Source organism: Vombatus ursinus, unplaced genomic scaffold, assembly GCF_900497805.2.
Source record: "Vombatus ursinus unplaced genomic scaffold, bare-nosed wombat genome assembly UNPS02014778.1, whole genome shotgun sequence".
NCBI lineage: Eukaryota > Metazoa > Chordata > Mammalia > Diprotodontia > Vombatidae > Vombatus > Vombatus ursinus.
The window spans coordinates 18,304,878-18,320,120 of NW_020954556.1; the positions used below are offsets into that span (position 1 = coordinate 18,304,878).

A 15,243-nucleotide genomic window follows, 5' to 3' on the forward strand; every position below is an offset into this window, starting at 1 on the left:
TAAAAAAAGGAAAAAGACCTATTTGCACAAAATAATTTATAGCAGCTCTTTCTGTGGTGGCTAAGAATTTGAAATTGAAGTGTCTGAGGCCGGATTTGAACTCAGGTCTTCCTGACTCCAGGCCTGGTGCTTTATTCACTGCACCACCTAGCTGTCCCTAACACAAAATAAATTCAAAGTGATTGGGGGCATCAATAACTGGGGGAATCAGGAAAGGTCTCTTGAAGGGACTGGCTCATAAACTGAGCCTTGGGGGAGCTAGCATACAGATGGTAAGAAGTAGAGGTGATGAGGGAAGGCAGACTCCCCAACATCACTCCTTTTTCTTCTCTTGCCCAAATCTTTTCCAATACATATACCCTCAGGTTTGGGGACTTCTATATCTTATCACATAATGCTACTTCCTGGCTCACAGGATCTTAAGAGTTGAAAGAATCATAAATGTAGAACTATAAGGGCCCTCAGAGGCCATCTGGTTTAACCTCTAATTCTACCGATTAAGAAACGGAGTGCCAGGGAAGTGACGCATCCAAGGTCACACCAGGAGATGTGTGTGTGTGTGTGTGTGTGTGTGTGTGTGTGTGTGTGCGTGCGCGCACACACGTGCATGCTTCTGTTGGGGGTGGTGGGTGGTGGATGGATTTGAAATCTGGTCCTTTGTCTCCAGAGTCAGTTCTTTCTACTGTGATGCTTCCTCTGACCTCAGGGGCCACCTATATTTAATCTGTACCTGCACAGGTATAGTATTCCTGATAACAGGTTACCCAGCCTCCACTTGAAGTCCTCCAGTGACAAGGAATTTGCCAGGGAATTTACTGCCTTCTGAAGCACTGCATACAACTACTCGGTAGGAAGTTTTTTTCTTACACTGACCCTAAACATGTCTTTCTACTATGTCTACCAAATGTTCTCACTTCTCCCTTTGAGAAAAGTGTAACTAATTTAATACTCTTTCCACACGATACCACTTCAAGTACTTGATGATGGCTCTCACGTTTCTTGTAAGTCTTCTTTTCTCTAGGTTAAACATTCCCAATTCTCTCAAATGATCCTCAGTAACAGTTTCCAGTTTCCTTACCATCCTGGTTATTTTCCCTTTGGTCACACTCCATCTTGTCAATGTAAAACTTAGAATGAGGTGCCAAGAAATGTACACAATATTCTAGATGCGGTCTGTTTGGAGCATTGGACAACAGGGCTATCCTAGCTCTCCTTCTGTATAGCATCTTCCTCAGTGGAATCTATGATCACAATAGCATTTTTGGTTGTGATGTCATATGACAAGACACACTCTCATTCACTTTCATTCCTATGTTTTAGTCATTAGGCTCATCTCCCCAAGTCTTGGTGATGCTCATGAGATCATATTTACCACTTTTTCTTAGAATTTCAAATGTACTATTTATTTGTATTTGGTACATGGCCCGTAAGTATTGTTCCTTATCTTTTTTCCTGTTACTTTCTTGTTATGATTACTTGGGTTTGTTCTCCACTATTTTTCTTTCTGTATTAATACTTTCCCCCTCATAATATCGAGTTTACCAATTTTATCTGGGCATTTTTCTTCCTCTCTTTCATATTTCAGTTTAAGGTACTTCATACTAGGTCAGGAAGTTTCCTGCCAAACATGGTTTTTCTTGTCTGTATTCCTTGCCAGTAGCCCATTATTTTGATATTTTAAGTCATGGTCTAGCAAACCAACTCTGTTCTTGGACACCATCTGTTTCCTTCCCACATCCTTCCTCCTTTCCTCTCCCAAAGTCATGACCTTCAACCAGTGGAAGAGAAATAACATCACCTGTGATACCTTCCTGGTTTCTTTTGGTTATATCATGAATTTCCATGTGGATGAACAGAAGTGGGTCTTTGGGTTTCATGATTCTCAGCAGGTTCTCAGTCTCATCTTGAATGTAGGCTAAGAGTAGGCAGCAAACTCCTCAAATAACCTTTTCAGGTCCAGTTTTGGCTTCTCAGTATCACTGAGCCAGAGGTCACCAACCACCACTACGGGCCTCAAGAGTCTGACACTGGAAGTCAGAGTTCTGTACTCTGTGTCAGACAATTTAATAGTATCCAAAAAAGGGAACTATTGTCAGATAACAAGTACCCATGAAATGTACAGGGTCATGCTTCCATTTGTCTGTGTCCTAGTGAAAATGAGATACCAAGAGTTGAACACAATACTCCAGATACGGTCTGACCAGAACAGGGGGCAGGGACTAGCACCGGCTTACAAGTCTGGAAAATGATACCACAAGACACAGCTTACAGGCATTAATCTTTTTCGGTCCTTATTTGAGGACATTGCTAGTCACAGGGATGGGACAGTGGTCACATATTTACCTGGTGATGGTATAAGGTACTGTACCTGCCAGGTTTAGGAGCAGAAGACCTGGGTTTAAATCCTGATTTTTTTATTTACTACATGTAAGACCTCAAGCAAGTCAGTTCTCTTCTATTATCCCGTTTCCTCATCTGTAAAATGGTACTTGAACTACATGATCTCTAGACTTCCTTCTAGTTCTAAATAGATGACCCTATAATGTTCTGACTCAGGGACTATACCGCTTAACTTAGGTCTTTGCTAAAATCTAGGCAGAACTTGCTATCCTTCTATGTCCTAACTCTGGTACCAAATCCGTAGGACTTTTTGGGAAATGGTGGGTAGGAAATAAGCTTAAAAAAGTGTTGATACCTGAATCTAGTTATTAAGAAGTGAAATGATGAGAAATTATCTTTTGAAAGGCACTTTTGTACACCGTTCAATCACTCCACCTCAGCCCCAGAGGGCTAAGTTGAGAGAGGAGCAATGGCTCCAATAGGTCTTAGCTTCCCACATATCCTAAAGCCACCAGACTGACACGAGGCTCCTAATAGCATAGAGGGAGGCTCTGATGTCATCTCTCCTCAGCCACTTTGTGTCCTGGGGTTTCTGCTTCCCTAGTCTGCTCCCCAGGGCAAAGGGAGCGCTTTGGTACAGTGGGCTTGGGGCACGGGCTCTTTGGGCAGGTGCCTGTAGTCCCCGACCACCTGTTAGAAAAAAGTGGGAGTTGGAATGTTGCTCTGAGGCACTCTGGCCTCACTCAACCCTTGCTTTTCACACACCCATTTCTTAACCTCATTCTCTACCCATTTCATTCCTCCTCCTACACAGTGTTTACCAAAATCTCTCCTCCCCACCAAATGACGCTAGCTAGTCCTACAAAGGAAGGTTCCCACAGCTGGGACAGATGCTGTGAGAGACCTGGCAGTGTTGCTATCTTGCAAACCTCAGCACTCCCAGAGCCCTCTGTTGCTTCTTCATGGCCAGAGAAGGCTTTCATCTAAACTCAGAGTTGGGCCCTTTCACCCACAAAGGATAATCAATTCCTATCTTCCATAACTGGTGCTGCTGACTTTTAGAAGGTCAATTATGAGGCAAATCAGCATAGTAGAAGGTAAGCTGGCCTTGGAAGCAGAAGATTAGCATTCAGCATGGTACAATGGATGGTATAATGGAAAGAATGCTAATGCTAGAGACAGAAGACTCATGACTTTGGGCAAATCACTTGACCTTTTGGGCTTCAGTTTCCCCAATTTTAAAATGAGGGGGTTAGGATAGGTGGCATTTAAAGTCCCTTCCAGATACAGTTCTATGATCCAAGGGAGTTCTGCTTCTGGATCCAGCATTTGCTAGTTATATAGAACCATGGGCAAATCATACGACATGTCTGACTCAGTTTCTAGAGCAGTATAAAAATGGATTTAGAGTTAAAGGAACTGGATTTGAGTTCCAGTGACAACCAATGTGATTACAAGCAAATCATTCAACCTCTCTGGGTTTTGAGGGCTTGGGGAAGAGAGGGAATGTCAATATTGATTTCAAAAGTACCTTCTAACTCTATCCCACAAAACCTATGAAGGAAGGCAGGGGCAATAAACATATCATATCAAACTCACAGGGCTATTGTGAGGAAAACACTTTGTAAACCTAATCTTAAGGCTCCTTAGAAATATGAGGCATTATTATCCTTAGATGTTTAAGGAAAAGTAACCTTTTCCTTGAGTCTAAAAAAAATATTTTGAGCAGCATCTAAAAGGACTCTAGTGTCTTTGTTTATAAGCATGGGATAGCAATCAAAGGACAAGTGAAAACTTGCATGGTGCATTAGGTTTACTGTAAGGACATCTTAACTAGGTATATATTCCCATCTACTCGTTACTGTATCATACATGTAAATGAATAAGTATGATATAGTAGAAAAAGCACTGGATTGAGAGTCATGGGACACAGCTTTGAATCCTGCCTCTGATATTAAGCGTGTGACCCTAGATACCTCTCTGATCTTCAGTTTCATCATTTCTAAAATAAGAATAAGAAGAATAGTTGTGCTCTTTAAACTTTAAAATGCAATAGAAATGAGAGATATTTCTATTGATAATAATGATTATGGAAATCAATTACAAACTTTAACTTCTGACCAGTAATATAAATACCACTTTGGGAGGCTTAACAAGTAACAAAATCACCCTTTTAAGAATCAGCTCAATATGTAAGTATTGGGTTGAAAGGTCTCAGCTATGGGACTTTAAGTAAAATCATTAAAAATACAGAAAAATAATGCTGCATTTTATCTCTCCCTAAGGAGAGGAGAATCACACATTCATGCCATTTTAATTTGGAAAAAAGTATATGTCCATTTCCAAGTCACATCACAAAGGCAATGATTTTTGTGGCTATGTTGCATTCTCTTTCTTCCAGCACAATTTGCTTTTCAGTTTGCAGATTTCAGGGCTGACAGTGAGCTTTACAGTAAGGTTACATAAGCACAGTGGAAGTTCTCTCATTCACTTGCAGAATACAGAGTTTTCTTTTACTCAAATGCTGTTTTAATGGAGTTGGGCATCTGCCCCCTCCAGTCTAGAAAGGAGGTTTTATTTCATTGCCAGGGCTGTTATTTACGAAGAGAACTTCCAAAAGACACAAATGCCTTTCAGCGTCACCCTGAGTAAATAATTGAGGTGGTATGAATTGGTCTCTCACTAACCTCCCAACTCACTTTGCTTTGAACGCAGGTAAGCCATGAGACAACATCCGCCTCAATGTCCCAGCCATCTCAGCAATGGATCATCCCAAGAACAAGTCTCTACATATGTGCTTTCTATGCCCTGCCCCACTCATTTATCCAGTCTTGGAACACGCCAGAAAAAAGAAAGTGTTGACATGTTTGTATACCTTTTAACTCTATTCCCTTCAATTCTACCCATTCATAAAACCCAGTTAAGGGTCTATGAAACAGGAAACTTAGACTGGATGTCTCAGGTTTCACCAATCATCATATCTGGTTTTATCTATCAAATGAGCTATACTGAGTGGGAACTGACCAGAAAAAAACAGCCAGAGTTCACTTCCAAGCCCAGAAGCAACAGAGAGTTCACATCCTAGCCCATGCCAGCGGCAGCCACCCCCTCCCCCAGCAGCTATCTATCTGCCTTTGGGATCATTCTCAAATAGATCACTCAGGTGGCCTTCCAAAGCCATAGAGCTGATGCTTGAATAATTAGAAAAATCTCATAGTAGGCAGAGTCCTCAGAGAGCATCTAGTCCAATCCATACCCGAATATGAACCCCCTTTACAATATCTCCCACACATGACTACCTTTTTTTTCCAAAAGGGCTTTTAATGTCCTTCACTATGACCAATGAAAAGGCTCTATTTTTCATAGGATCATAGGATTCAGAGCTGAAACTACCTTTAGAGATCTAGTTCAACACTCTTATTTTACAGTTGAAGATACTAAGGCTCTGAGAGGGGAAGTAACTTCCTTGAGGTCAAACAGTCAGAAGCAGGGGAGCATGGGCTCTAGTCCAGGTCTGTGGGCTCCAAAGCCAGTGATTTTTCCACTAAGGCAGGCTGCCTCACGCTTTCATCTCTTCCACTACATCATCTTCTTCTCTTCATGGCCATCATGGAAAAGAACTCAAAAAGAGCAAGACTATAGCTCTCTTAGCTGCCACCTGGTCTTTTTGCTGCCCATGCTCTGGCAATGACTTACTCCACGACCTTCTAAATCACCAATGAATGAAGCCAGGTATCTCCAACATATTGCTACATGAGGAGACTGAGGCACTAAACACTGGCCACTCAAGCAAGAAAACCCAGGATCCTTATGGGAAGAGATCATTTCTCGTGTCAATTATTTAATTCTCACTCAAAGATTGTTAAAAACACAGTAGAGGCTCAAAAAACATTCTTAGAATAATAGAGTCAGCACTGGAAGGGAGTTCAGAGATTATTTAACCTAATTTTCTCATTTTACAGAAGAGAAAATTGAGTGTCCAAGAGGTTCAATGATGTGTTCAAAGTCATATAGGGACTAGGAACCAGAGTTGGGATTGGAATTCAGGTCCTGTGACTCCAAATCCAGGGTTCTTACTCCTTCACTGAGTTTCACATTAAATTCCTAATTAGAGTTGAATTGAAAATAACGTCCTTTCATTCTAACAATTCTCCAGAACATGGAATCTGATGATGTAGTGTACCAGGTGACAAATGTCCACAACTAGCTACAAGGGACGGGGTGATAGTAGAACAGGGAAGGGATGAGGAATAGCCACATTCACAGGAATTCCAGAGTAAAGAGGGAGTGATGACAGGAAAACATGGACCTCTGCTAGACAGCTTGGTATAGGGGCTATAGTGTTGAACTTGAAATTAGGAGGTCCTGAGTTCAAATCCTACTTCAGACACTGATCAGCTCTGTGACCCTGGGCAAGTTGTTTAACTCTTTTTGCCTCAGTTTCCTGGGAATAATAATAACACCTACCTCCCAGGATTGTGAGGGTAAAATGTAAAGTATAAATATAAGTATAAAGCACTCTGTAAACCTTAAAGTGCTATATAAATGCTAGTATCTATTAATTATTATATCCTTATCTGTAAAATGGGGATAAAAGCAGCATCCATTTCAGAGGGCTGTTGTGAGGATTAAATGGCAATATATAAAAAAATTCTGCAAATGTAAAAGTGCTATATAAATGGTGGCTATTATTATTTGGGGAAGCAAGGTGGTACAGTGGTTAGAGTCTGAGCCTAAAGTAAGAAGACCTGAGTCCAAATCTGGCCTCAGAGACTTAGTGGCTGTGTGACCCTGGGCAAGTCATTTAACTTGTTTGCCTTAATTTCCTCATCTGTAAAATGGGGCTGATGGCAGCCCCTAATTCTCAGGGCCATTGTGAAGATCAAACGAGATAAATTTTCATGAAGTACTTAGCATAGTGTCTAACACATAGTAGGCACTATATAAATGTTAGCTATTATTCTTATTATTAGCCATTCTCATCCTTAACCAGTACATATTCAAATCCTAAGTTCTAGCTTTCTACCTTACCACAGATTGGGATAAGTCATAGCCATGACCCATATTTAGATCTCACATAATCTACCCTGAAAAACAAAAATGTCTTTCAAGCCATTCCCTGATAAAACACTTTCACTGAGGAACAGGAATGCTAACTTCAGTTATAGTCTGGCCCCACTGTCTTCTAATCATGCATAACATTGGTTCATTTTAGTTTTGGTTCATTTTTATTTATATGGTTCGTCAATGCCTGTGGATGTCTCAGCGCAAATATACAAAATGGAATATCATGTCTACAATCATACACGCATATGTGTAATCCATATGGATGTATATATGTATACATGGGTATATGTGTATGTGTATGTGTGTGTGTGTGTATATATATATATATATATATATATATACACACACACACACCTATGTACACACACTCGGTTTATAGGCTGTTGAATGAAGGTCCCTAGGGGATTGGCTGTTGAAGGGTGGTCCTTGGGGGGAATCAGCTGTTATGCCAGAACAGACTGAAATGTAGTCCCTAGGGACAAAGTTCATAGGATCTTGTTCCAGAAGAGACTTCAAGAGGTCATTGGACCAAAGCCATCCTTTCACAAATGATGAAACTAAGACCTAGATAGGTGAGGTAAATCATCCAAGGTCACAAAGGTAGTAAGTCTTGGAATTTGAAGCCAAATATTCAAACTTAAATACAGAGCTTATTCTAGGCTCACTTTCCTAAGCTATTTCCTTAGGTTTTTGAGAGAGAAGAATTCTTGTCACTTTAACACTTGGTCTCTAAAACAACTGAGGATTGACTCTAGACCTTTTGCTAGGCTGGAAAGTGGAAATAGCTCTCCTAATGATGGGGACTGTGTATGCTAGCTACAGAAAACTGAATTCATATGTGTACTATCATGCCAAATAAGATACACCACTGATTAGGCGGCAATCAGAGCAAAAGGTTACCATAAGCTTAGCAATCAATCTGACAAGGAACCTTCTGCTCCTTGAAAAATGTCCCTGTTTCTCTGGCATTCAGTCACTGAATTTAAATATTATGCGAGTCAATGTGGCACAGCAGATGGGATGCGGAGTCAGGCAGGACGCCTAGATTTAGCCCTGGCTCTGCCACTCCACGAGCTAACTGTGGGACCCTGGTCTAGTCACTTAACTCCTTTGAGGGTCAGTTTCTTCATCTATAAAAGAATAATATATTCACGTGGGGCTTTAAGGCTTTTGAGGCAGGTAGTGAAAGTACTACTGTAACCATATGACAGATTTGGAAGCTGAGGTCTCTCATCTCCAAATCCAGTGTTCTTTTTCTTATATTTCAACTAGAAGGGGTTAGACTACACAAAAACACATCTGACTGACATTCACATGGTACTTTAAGATGTGCAAAACACTTTACATACCGTATAAAGCAAGTACTGGCACATCCTATTAATCCCATTTTTACAGATGTAGAAACTGAGGCTGAAAGAATTGAAGTGATTGGCCCACGGTCACATAGCTAGTAAGGGATCTCTATCATCCCTTTCAATTCTAAAATTCTGTTTTAAAAAGTATAATGCTATTTATTATATAGCATTTTAAAGTTTACAAAGTGCTTTACAAATATTATCTCATTTTATCCTCACAACCACCCTGGGAGGTAGGTGCTACACTATTATTCCCATTTCATAGATGAGGAAACGGAGGCAAAAGAGGTTAAATGACTTGCCTGGGTCACAGAGCTAATAATGTCTCAGGCAAGAATCTAACTCAGGTCCTATTAATTCCAATTCTCTTCTCATATTGTTTTTTCTATCCTACTTAAAGGGAAAATAGTATTTAAAAAGTCAGCACCTGCTGATTGTCTCCTCATGTCCCTGCATCTGAATCCATTCACTCAGATTGGTTACACTGCAGGCTCTTAATACCACACCTTTTTTTTTTTTAGGTGAGGGGGGGAGTGAATTTGTTTTTAAACAACCTGTTATTCTAGTTTTCTTTTCATCCTCCTGTGTTCTCCTTCAGTACCCTTCTTTTGTTCTTGCGTAGTGTTTATTTGGGGAGTTAGTGGGGAAAACTGGGTCATGCTGTAGGTAAAGATTGGAGATGATCTCTAAGGTTCTGTCTGGTTCTAAGGATTCTGAGATTCTATATAATTATAAGTAGGGAAGAAGGGCTATGATCCTGATCTCACTATCATAAATACAGGGGGTCTAAAGGGAATCTGAATTGTTCATACCCTTTGACCCAGTAATACCACTATTATGCCTATACCTCAAAGAAATCAAAGAGGAAAGGGACTTTTTAATACACAAAAACTATGTCTAGCAGCTCTTTGCTCCAGTAACAGCAAAAAACTGGAAACTAATGGGGGGGGAGTGCCCATCAATTGATGAATGGTTGAACAAATTATCTCATGTGAATGTAATAGAATAGTATTGGTCTGTAAGAAATGATCAAAGGGATAGAAAATCTTCAAAAGGAAAGTTCATATAGACTAATGCATAGTAAAATGAGCAGAACCAGGAGAACAAATTCATACAACATTTTGTAAAGACTAACAGCTCTGAAAGATTTAAAATTCTGTTCAATGCAATGATGAACCATGATTCCACAAGACAATGAAGAAACATGCTATCCACTTCCTGACAAAGGGGTGATGAACTCAGAACTGCAGAGTGTAGACTTACATTTTTGGATATGCCCAATGCTACAATTTGTTTTGAATGATGATGCAGATTTGTCACAAGAGTTTTAATTTTTCTTTTAAATTGTGAGTATGAGAGAGAGAAAAAAATGTTAATTTTTTAAAAAAAATTTACAACTTTGGGGGGCTGTAGTAGAAACATGAGACTCTTCCCTTTCAGGAAGTTTATGCAGAGAGTTCTGGGACCTCTACACAATCAATGATGCCAGGTTTTTCATCTTTGAGCAACTGCTGTCATCCATGATAATTGTGAGTGCTTGGGGTGGCTAGACCTGTGTCTTTTGTTCTGGGCAGAACTGAGATGCCAGAGCCCCAAGTTATCAACAATAAGCCCAGTTACAAAATAAGCAAACAAAAATCTACTGACTTGACAAAATTTGCAACAGACGCACCCACATTTACCAATTATGTAATACCCTGGGAACCTGAGGGCTATGAGGGAAAAAACAACAGCCTGGAGAATTACAAAGTGAGCTCAGATCTTCTTAGATATCATCTCATTCAGTCTCTGCATTTTACATCAGGAAACTGAGGCCCAGAGAGGGGATGAGATTTAGGTGAGGACACACAACTTGTGCGACCTCAGAGCCAGGACTGGGCAACAGTTAGTGTGATCTCAAAGCCAAGACTTGATCTGCAGAGTCAGGACTGGACCACAGGCTTCTTGATTCCTGGACTCTTTCTGAGACACTATAACTTATTACCATTTCTAATTGGGGTAGACAGTGTTGATATTGAATGACATTATTTACTCAGAGGCTTTGAATAATCCTTGATTTGGAAACAAAAGTGAATCCTGGGTAATGACCAAGCTAGGCACCAAAGAAGTGAAGAGAAAATCTATCTCCCTCTCATCCCTTCTTTGCAGAAATGGGAGACAACGGGTATGGAACATTTTATATACTTTCAGACACAGTTTATTGATTAATTTAACAGAATTACTCTTTCCTCCCTTTCTTCTTCATTTTTTTATTATGAGAGGTAGGTTCTCTGAGGAGGGGAGGAGTAAGGAAATCTTTAGAAACGAAAGTGATACAAAAACTAAGGAGGTCAATATTTCTTAAAAAGAGAGATCCTTGATCTATTGTTGTAGGTACTGTACTGATGCAAATTAAAACCCTTGGTATCTTCTCATCTTGAGCCAATTTCTGTCACCCACACCAGTTTTGCCATTAGCTCAGCATAGACCTTTATTTGCCATCTGCCTATACCCCCTCCTTAATCAGTAAATGGACATTTATTAAGTGCCTACTATGTGCCAGGCACTATGCTAAGCACCGAGGAAACACAGAATGCAAAAATGGCCCCAACCCTCAAGGAGCTTACATTCTAATAGGGGAGATGACATGAAAAGAACTATGTACCTGCAACACATACTGAGCATATCTCAAAAGAAATGCAGTAACATTGAGGGGAGGAGGATTGGGAAAGGCAGGTCCTAGTTATGTAGACTGAGGACTACCTGTTCTTAAAATGACTGGACATAAAGTGTTACTCTTCATCTTCATAGAAAGACATGTATGCATATAGTTTAGGTAACACCTTTCACTTAAATGTTTAAAAATGTAGTAGATACATACTGGCATTTTAAAATATAGTATTAAATCAAACAATCACGTCCTCCGAAAAACAAAGTCATAGACTGTGAGTAAATGCGTATGAAAGTGAAATTCATCAACAAAGTTCTGCCACCCAAGGTAATATATAAAACTCAGCCTACTGCAGTTTATTTTATTTTTATTGGCGATAGGGGAGGGAGGACAACATGTATGATTTCATCCATGAAAGGAACTCCTAATATAGAACCTTCCTCTACCATAACATATATATACATACATACACACACATGAACACGTGTGTGTACATGCACATATGTGTATATACACACACACATAAAACAATCCCTACTCTCAAGATGCTTACTTTTATATTCTCTCTGTCTTTTTTCTATATGAGTATTATATATGTATAGAAATACATATTCCCATTTTCCCCCCTTCTGGTGCTAGGAACTAATGCTTCTAGTAAGCCATTGGCTTTTAAGAAGCTTCCTGCATCAGCCTCAGTGGTGAAATGAAGCAAAGGCTGTGTGAAGTTATGTCCCATTGCCCAATGCTATAGGGAAGTCATGGTGCAACCTTCAGGTCAGGAAACCAAAAAAAGACATGCGATGAACTTCTCGACCAAGTTAAAAACCTGCTGTACATACAGCCCCTTGAACTCAGAGAGTCCATGACAACACACTTAGTTGGACACTTCACAGATTCATGAATTCATTTCTAGCCTTTGTTCTGAGCTACAGTGACCCATCACCAACTGTCTTTTTGTCACTTCAAATGGGAAGTTCCATTGGCATCTCAAACTCAACATGTTCAAAACAGAACTCATGAGCTTTCTCCCCAAACTCTCTCCTCTTCCCAACTTCCACGTTACTGTTTAAGAGCACCTTGTCTTTCCTAGTCCGCCAGGCTCAAAGCCTCATTGTCAATCTCAACTGTTTACCCTTACTCACCCAACACATGCCGAATCTGGTTGTTTCTACCTTCATAGAATGAATACACACACACATACAAATACACACACACACACACGTGTGTGTGTGTGTATAGGTATGCATTTACATGTGTGTATATGTATATATGTGTTGTATGTAATGAGTATATGTATGTATATATGTGGCAGCCAGGTGGTGCAGCGGATAGAGTAGCAGGCCTGGAGTCAGAAAGATCTGAGTTCAAATCTAGTCTCTGATATTTACTAGCTGAGTGACCCTGGGTGAGTCACTTAACCTTGTTAGCCTCAGTTTTCTCATCTGTGAAATGAGCTGGAGAAGGAAATGGCAAACCATTCCATTATCTTTGCCAAAAAAACCCCAAATGGGGTCACAAAAAATCAGACATGACTGAACAACAACAGCAAATATATATTATATATATACACACACACACACATATGTATACACATACATACACATATGGTATATCTAACAGATGTATATATTTATCTATGCATGTACACATGCACATAGGTAAACACATACACATATTTACATCTGAGTGTAGATAGATTCCACTCCTCTGCCCTTCTCTTCACTTATATAGCCATAATCCTCATTCAGGTCCTTTTCACTTCTCACCTGGACAACTGCCATAGCCTTCTAACTGGTCTCTTTTCTCAAATTTCCCCCTACTTCAACCCATCCTCTCTCCACTCAACTGCCAAGGTGACTTGTCTAAGGCACAGGTCGAACCACAGCAGCCTCCTGTTTAATGAGCTCCCAACGTTCACTCTTGCCTCCAGGATCCATGAATATGAACTCCTCTGTTGGATGCTTACAGCTCTTCATGATCGGGCCCTTTCCCATCTTTTCCACTCTCCTTGTACTTCACTCCCTTCCACTCAATGTACGATCTGGCAATACTGGCTGACTTGCAGTTCCTTCAACAGGACACGTCATGTACCATGTCTGTGCCTTTCTCCAGGTGGTGCCCCACAATGGGAGTGCTCTGCTTCCCCACCTCCTCACCTCTGCCTCTCGGTTCCCCGGCTTCCTGAAAGACTCAGTTCCAATCCCACCCCTGCAAGAGGCCTTTCCCTCTCTAATTACCTTCCATCAATGAATCTTGTTATTTACCTGCTGTCTTTCCCATTTAAAAATGTAAGGTCTCCTAGGACAGGGCCTGCTTTTGCCTTTTCTTTGTATCCCCAAAATTCAGCACAGTGCTTGGCACATAGCCAGTACTTAATAAATCTGTGCTGACTGATTATATCCCAGGGAGAGTTTCTTTTTTCCTCTTAAAATGTCTTATGGATATCATTTTATTTTATACCATTGTAGCTTTCCAGTGATTTCCTTACTCCCAACAGAACTCTCCTTTGTAACAGATAAGTACAGTCAAGCAAACAAATCAATACATTGGCCATGTCTGAAAATGTAGTTCATCATTCCTCCAAAGAGACAGAGGCTTAAACATTAGCCATTGGAAGTTACGACTGAATGCTACATTGAACAGAATTCTGAATTCTTTCATCATAATTCCCCTGTATATTACTGTGGCCTTTATGTAAATCATTCTCTAAAGGAAGTTACAGACATCAAGAAAATACACACACATACAAAAACATTCATGGCCGAGTTATTTATAGTAGCAAAAAGAAAGTATGTGCCCAAGAATTGGGGAATGGCCAAACAAATTAGTTATCAATGTAACTGATTATTACTGCATTGTAATGAAGGACAGATAAAAAAAATTCAGAAGTACAGGATGACTGATATAAAGTGATGAAGAATGAAGAAAGCACAACCCTGAAAACAATATATACAAGGGCATCAATGATGTATAGCAAAAGCAACAAAATTCTGGTCAGTTGTAAAGAGGCAACAAAACTCTGGTAAATTATAAATCAAGTACCATATTGCTAAAGTTAAAGGACACATGCCTTCTTTCTGCTAAGAACTGATAAACTCTTTTCTTGGGGGATAAAGGGTTTGTTTGTGTTTTGTGGGGAAGCATCTAAAAATAAATTTATACATACATATATGAAAAATAAACTTTACGTAGGAATCATTTGTGACCCTGTCCAGTGTTGGGAATTCCAAAAGGCCATATCAGGCGCTATCAAGAAGTCTCCTAAACAGAAATCAACAAACATATTTGAAAAACTCCAGTAACAGAGAAATAAATAAAAAAGGACAACTACAAACAAATAAGATGCCTGGAATTTATGGCCCAGGTTGCCAAGGCAAGGTTTTCTTTCCATGCACATTCTGGGAGATGGTAAGAGAAAGGAAAGCAATAAGCATTTATACAGTGCCTACTATGTTCTAGGCACTGTGCTAAGTGCTTTTTTACAAATATTATCTCACTTGATTCTCACAACTATTATTATCCCCATTTTACAATTGAGGAAACGAAGGCAAACAGAGGTTAAGTAACTTGCCTAGGGTCACAACAACTAGTAAGCATCTGAGCCTGGATGTGAATTCAGATCCTCCTGACTCCAGGCTCAGCACCACCAGCTTCGCAAAGAAGACTTAGGGGGTACTTGGAGATCTTCAAATATAAAGGACTATTATGTGAAGACCGTTTATACACATTTTGCTAGATGCTAGAGGGAAGAACTAGGAATAATGGGGTGAAAGTTCAAAGAGGCACATTTAGGCTTCACATGAGGGGAAAAATAAACAACAATCTAGCAAT

The 15,243-nt window shown here is 40.0% G+C and overlaps 1 protein-coding gene across 2 annotated transcripts in view; it reads right to left on the reverse strand.

The window, feature by feature from the left end:
• TGFA (transforming growth factor alpha) overlaps positions 1-15,243 on the reverse strand; it is a 129,312-nt gene that overhangs the window by 52,181 nt on the left and 61,888 nt on the right. The window lies entirely within an intron of this gene.